This window comes from Vicugna pacos, chromosome 1 (assembly GCF_048564905.1).
Source record: "Vicugna pacos chromosome 1, VicPac4, whole genome shotgun sequence".
Taxonomy (NCBI): Eukaryota; Metazoa; Chordata; class Mammalia; order Artiodactyla; family Camelidae; genus Vicugna; species Vicugna pacos.
Genome location: NC_132987.1, coordinates 55,858,691 through 55,865,338, shown reverse-complemented (window position 1 = coordinate 55,865,338; position 6,648 = coordinate 55,858,691). Strand labels below are relative to the sequence as shown.

General features: G+C 51.8%; 1 long non-coding RNA gene across 2 annotated transcripts; it reads right to left on the bottom strand.

The window, feature by feature from the left end:
• Window positions 1-385: 385 nt before the first annotated feature.
• LOC116282518 (uncharacterized) lies at window positions 386-5,090 on the bottom strand. 2 transcript variants are annotated; one of them, XR_012074088.1, is made up of 3 exons: window positions 4,843-5,090; window positions 3,797-3,973; window positions 386-1,984 (listed from the first exon to the last, which is right to left on the bottom strand). It is a non-coding gene; the product is annotated as an uncharacterized lncRNA (long non-coding RNA). The 2 variants fall into 2 exon arrangements; XR_012074094.1 differs by having other exon boundaries at window positions 3,834-3,973.
• Between the last annotated feature and the right edge of the window lie 1,558 nt (window positions 5,091-6,648).

Genomic DNA, 6,648 nt, shown 5'->3' with positions numbered 1-6,648 from the left:
AGATGGCTCAGAGAGAGGCAGAGAGGGAGGGAGGGAGGAGGAACTGTGCACAGGGACATCCCACAGGGACCTCCGGCTGGTGTGCCGACTCCATCCCACACTCCGGAGGAGCCTCCTGCAATGGCTGTGGCTGAGGCCAAGGCGAGCATGAAAGCTGCAAAGGTTTTTGCCTCAGCCAGGTGAGTGTAGCCCCTGGTGGTCATGCTCTGCCTTCCAAAGAGCTGCTTTGGCATCTCAGAGAGCAGCCCAGCGTGGGACTTCTAGGCCTCAACATCCCAGCAAAGAAACACAGTCAGCATGACAACAAAAGGAAGGGGCCCCTAGGGACAAGTTAATCCAATCTGAGTGCCCGGAGAGGGCATGTGAACGACAGGGACTCACACGATCACCTCTCTTCTTGATTTATTTTACAAACACATGGTGCTTATGGGCCAGGTACTGTTCTAAGCACTCCATTAAGTTATTAACTTATTTGATTCTCAGGGCATCCTATAAGGTATGAGCTTTTACCCTCTTTTTACTGATAAGCAAATGGAGGCACAGAGACCTGAAGTAACTTGGCCAAAGCCTCACAGTCATTGGTGTGTCAGGAGTGAACCTGGACCATTTGGCTACAGGGTTGAACTCTGAACCCCAGAGCTCTGTTACCCTTTATTCTAATTTCCACTCTAGGCCTCTAGCACTCTTACAAAAAGGGAGATCAGAGCAAATCATTTCTAAAGTTGCACCGAGCTCTAACACTTTGTGATTCAGTGGAATCAGTAAGCAGGTAGGGCTCAGGCTGTGAGTTTTCAGTGGGCTGTTAAATGTGCTTTGGTGTGACACAGCTACGCCGTGTGTATGCATTTCCCTGCATTCTGGCGTTGGCTGGCCACCACGCCAGCTGTGACTGCGTGGATCCGCGGGCCCACTGCAGGGCCCAGATCTTCACATTGGAGCCTAACAGATTCTGCACCTCTTTGCAAAGCTCCAGCCAAGGGGATTGTGAAAACAGCACTCAATCTAAGCAGAGAAGTGAGTTGAGGAAGTATCTTGTAAAGATGTGGGCTGCCGGGGTACAGTGATTCAGTGAGATAAGGCCGTGGGGAAATACTCGGCCCGAGCGCTGCCCAGGGAGCTAGGCAAGAGGCTTCAGTTTTCTTAGCAAGGAAAGTGAGGCAGGTGATTGGCTGTTGGCAACGAGGTTACTTGAGTGGAAGAAATAGGACCTTTCTGGTGGCCCAAATAAGAAAGGCCCTGTATGGTAATACAATCTCCCATTTCCTTGTTTGTTTAAACATTCAAATGGGATATGGCTAAATTCACATTGTGGATTCCTGGGTGGGAAGGTGGTAGGTGGAGTGGAAAGAATGCTGGCCTGGAGTTGGCACATTTAAGTTCCAACCCTGGATCTGCTCCTAACTAGGTGAGAGGCATTAGATGAGTCACAGCCCACCATGGCCTCAGTTTACCTATAAGAACAGTGGCTATTTATTGAGGACTTGGCATGCTGGGACCTGTTCTCAGAACCTGCCACGGATCACCCCACCTAATTCTTATACCGGTGCCATGAGGGAGGGACTGTAATTAGTGCCGTAACTCAGAGGAGGAAAAGGAGCCTCAGAGAGGTGAAGGCACTTACCCAAGGTCATACACTAAGCAGTGGGGCTGGAATTGTTCCTAGGGAGTCTGGCTCCTACTCGTGTTCTGAGGCACAACACTGCAGGCCCTTGTCTTTATAGAGAGGGTCGGGCTCTCTGAGTGCACTGTGTGCAGTGCTATTTAGGATAGTTGGGATGAAGATGGCCCTTCTGGGAGCTGTAGATGGCTCTGCTCAGCTCTGGGCTCTGGACTTGAGCCTGTCTTTGCTCATGCATTTGTTCCTGCAGAATCTGACAGTTTCCATCACCTCCTCTGGCGGTCAGCTCTGTGAGGGCCGGGCTCCATCACTGCCTTCCTAGTGATACGCGCTGTGCCCAGTGAGTAGTAGGTGCTCAGCGAACATCTGTTGAATGAACGTAAGGAAGAGTCACTGGCCCTGGTGGAGCAGAGGAGCGGTGGAAGTGATGGGAAGTATGAGAGAAGCAGAACAGAGCCAGCTCAGTCAAGTATGAGTTGGTCCAGACAGTCTGGGAGCTGAAGAGTTTGGCCAAGAGCTAAGATTTCGGCTTTCAGGTGAAAAGTGGCAGTGTAGCATGTGATCCCCTTGCAACAGACAGACTCTCCATTGAGGAGTCAACACATGGAAATGTCTGCTGATGTCTGCCCCATAGGGTCTGGCTGCTAAGAAGGGCCTTGCGAGTGAAGCCCATTTCCGCCAGCTCTCAGGGAGGCCCTGGCAAGTCCTTCAGCCTCCTGGGGCTGGGCTTGCCTCTTCTGGCCAACTCCTCCTCTAGCCAGTTGGGGTTGGGACTAAACTCTCAGCCGCTCATGACCCCACCTGAGCTTTCCTTCTTTCCTAGGGAGCCCTGCTTGTCCCAGACACACGCTGCCCATCACAGCTCGCCTGTCCTGGGTTCTGTGCCTTCAGGACCCTGTCCTTAGCTACCCTGATGACCACACCTCCTGATGTGCATGTGGGTATTTATGTGCTTTGTGCTGGTAAAATATTCACATTTCGCCAGGCCCTTCAAGACAGTTAATGGTGGGGCTTTTCAGCCCTGGAGAGGTTTATGAGGGCAAGATTGTAATTAATTACAGTTATAACCACTAATGCAATTGACAAACACTTCCTTGTCCTTTATTCATCTGACGGCATGTGCAAGGGCAGCTAGGAGGGGCACCGGGGGCCTGTGGAGGGCACCTGTGTGGCCCCAGCTTTGCCACTAACTGTGGGACCTCTTTCTCAGTGTCTTCCCTTCCTAGGAGAGAAGGCTGATGAGATGGTCCTAGGGCTCCTTTGGCTTTAACCTTCCACAAATCTAGGTCTTAGGAGCATGTTTCACAGAGAGCAAATGAGGTTTAGGTGGCTTAGGGCATTTGGAACCCACAGCATTTCTATATGGCTTCCCGGTGAGCAAAGTGCCAGCTGGTCCCGAGACGGGAAGTATGGGGGTTGCTGTTATTACACTCACTTCACAGACAAGGACTCAGAGAGATTAAATGAAGGGTCTCGAGACACACAGCAAGATGAAGGAACCAGGATTTAAACCCCACCCCCAGGATGGCCAGCCCTGCCTGTGGGGTTAGTAGCGTCTCTTGGGAGCTCTTGGTCTGGTTCTTCTTGTGCTCCCCTGAGACCCAGGGCCAGATTGGCTCCCAGAGAGCTGCAGCTGGGCTCTGGGGTGACTCCACTTTGAGACAACCAGGCTACGGCTTCCCCTCAAATCCCAGCCCCTCAGATTGTGCCGTGCCCCGTGCAACCAACTTCCTGCCTGTGGCAGGTGCCAGCAGCTGTGTGCTGGGTGTTCTCTGTATGACCCTCCACATCCATTCTCCTGCCTCCTCTTCCCGCCTCTCCAGGAGGTAGACCTCTGTGGAGGTCAGTAGGCTCCCCTCTGCCCTCTGGCTTCTGGTTGGATTCAGCCCGGCACTGATTAGATGATGGGAAGGTGGAAGAAGGGAGGTGTGAGGACAGATCTCCCCCAACCCCATCTCTGTGGGCTGTTGGTTGACAGTGGCCACGTGTGTCTGCCAAAGGTCGTGTCTCCAGCTGGGCTGCCCTCTCCTAGCTCCCCAGCCCTGCCCAGCTCACTGCCAGGCTCTGGTAACTGCCTCTTCCTTTGCCCTTTCAGCCTGAGGACTGGTTAGAGCTCTCAGTTACTGTTAGCCTTAGGATGCATCACTATCTCTTGGTTTTTCTTAACCCTGCCCACACCTTTATAAATTATCCTTTAATGAATCTCTTTGGTCACCCTCTTTTGAGTGGGTCCTCTTCTTCCTCCTTGGACCATGACTGATACACTGCCTCTTTCCTCTTCGTCTCTCATCTTCCATTTGTTAAAAGCATGGATGAGCCCAGGATTTCCACATGAAGATCTGCCAGTATTGTTCCCTGCAGGAAAAACAAAACCAAGTCAGAGAGAAAAGCAAAAATTTGGATTTGCCAGGGGGTGGTAAAGGGCACTGAGCTTGGACCTGGAGGCTGAAGACCCAAGTTTGCTACTTACTAGCTCTGTCGTCTTGCCAGTCATCTGGCCCTTGCACTAAACAGAAGTAAAAATCATTTTTGTCTTATGTTTCCCAAGAGCCTCTTGGGCAGATCAAATGAGGTGACACCAGAGGAAGTACTCTGGATGCTAAAGCATTTTCTGAGCATTAGGTGTTACTGTTGTTGTTTTTATCAGACGCGGCATGTGGACAAAATCCTCAAAAAGCCCAGGGCTGCATTTTCCAACATGCTCAGATTTCCCTGTCGCCCCTGTGCCTCCTGGATTAGGAGACCTGGCATTTGTGGAATCCAAGATTAATGTTCGGAGAGGGTTGGCCAAGCATGGGCCCACATGAGCAGAGCTAAAAATACCTTTGACCTCAGCGGGAGCATCTCAGTCCTGGAGGGGGTGAGCCTTAGGAACAGAGGGTGTGAGGGAAATGATTGCCATCATTCATTGGGGGGTGAGGAAAGGGCAGGGAGATGACTGTCACAGGCCATCCTTTTCAAAAGCTGGTGGGAACACTGGCTTGATCACTCTTGATCTCTGTCTGTCTGCATCTCTGTCAATCTTTCTGTCTCCTCTGTGTATGTTGGGGTGTCGGGTAGGGGTAAAGAGGATTAGCCTGAATATTTTGTACTTTCCTGTTAGAGTAAAGACAATGCCTTAAAGCTCTTCCTCATGGCTGAGCCTCTGAGGGATTTTCCCAGACTGCCCTGTGGGGCTGACAGACCCTTCCAACCAGAGGGAGGTAAGGAGGCGACTCTAGGACCTTGGTATGGAGCTGACTACAGAAGATGACTTCCATCCAGGGAAGGAGATGCTTGCCCAGGAGACTCGGTGTGATTTCTCCAGGGATGAGGAGTAGGGAGGCTCATTGTCTCTCCATCCTAAAGATCAGTGGTTGTCAAACAATAATCCTTAGCACTCTAGACTGTCACTGCTGTAAGTGTGGTCCATGGATCACCAGCAGAGACATCATCCGGAAATTCAGGTCCCACCCAGACCTTTAGATCAGACTGCCTTTTGACCAGACCCACTATGGATTCACATTCTCGTTAAAGTTCCAGAAGCACTGTTCTAGAATCTCTCCGAAGCACCTGAGGGGGCCACTAATGGGTGCTTTCTAGATGCCTATGTGGGGTCTCATAAGAGATGACATTTAAAAAAGAAGTTCCATTTGTATTTTTAAAAAAGAAGGAAAGTTTGGAATCAACATGATCTTTCCCTTCCTTTGGTGGAAGAGGATGTTAAGCTGATGTCAGGACCCGGCTCCTTGCCTCTCCTTCTGAGGCCAGCCCCCATCCTTTCCCATCAGCAACTCAGACGCCTAGCACAAGCCTGGCATGGAGAAGGCTCCGTGCACGGGCGGCTGTGTTAGGCAACTAGTGGGAATTGGACTGTTTCCTACGCTACTTCTCAGCTACTTCTCAGCTCTGGGAGTCTAGCCTTGACAGGGCTGACTGGTGAGGCCCTGAGGACAAAAAAGCAGCTTGCTGTGACCTGGGACTTAGGACTCACCTGGTTCTTTGAAAGGGGAGGGCAGGAGGGTGCAGAGCTTCCTCCTCTGTAGGTGGAATTACACGGGGAAGCTTAGTGTTTGTTGTACGAGGAACAGCCTGGCAGGAGCTGAGAAGAGAGAAGTCTGCCTCCAGCTGGGATCTGGGCACAGCCCCACGGCAGCAGGTTTTCAGGATTTCCAGAGGGAGTGCTTGGCGGCCTGCAGTCTCAGTTTGCTGCAATTATAAATATCTGTGATTTGCATTCCCTTCGCATCCTCCCCTGGAGTTGCTCAGCGAGTTCTGCCCCCCCCCTCCCCCTGCCCTACCTCACACAGGTCCCTGACAGGCAACGTGCAAGTCTCCCATCTCACAGCAGGGGAGACTGAGGCTCTACAAGCCGCCCAAGCGCCCCACCTACATGTGGGCGGACTCCGGGAAGAAGCCAGCATCTTAGCGCAGTCTCAGAATCCTTCCAACACCAGCTGCAGGCTTTCTGGCCTGAACTCTGGGCCCTCCTCATCCTGCATTTAGCCCTCAGTGCAGAACCCCTCCCCTTACCCCTGCCGGCCTTTCCCGAACACACGGGCCCTCAAATTGTGCAGACGTGTTCCTTTCTCTGTTTCCACACCTCGACACTGCCAGACACATACCTGTGCCTCTCTTGGGTAGCACGACTGTCCTCCCTTGTTTGGAACCATCTGACAGTGTGCTCCACCCCCGGCCCTGTTTTTGGCAGCTTTCAAAATCATGAAAGCAGAGTGTGTTTTAGCCCCTTGGTCCTAGCACAGTGCCATCCTCAGAAGAAACTTGTGTTAATGAAGAATGACAGAAACGTACAGCCTGGTGGATGGTACAGAGAGAGAGAGTATTTCACAGACTTTCTTGGCTGAGAGGAGCATGCCATTCGACCATTCTGAGGCTTTGCAGGAGCCCATGCGAAAAAGATTTGGAGCTGAAGCTACAGCTCCCCAGTGAAAAAATCTCCCTGCGGCTTAGAGGCATCTTAGGTACAAACCTGGCACTAGCTTGTGACTCAAGATGCTTGCGTTACCTGAGTCTTAGGGTTCCTTCCTTCC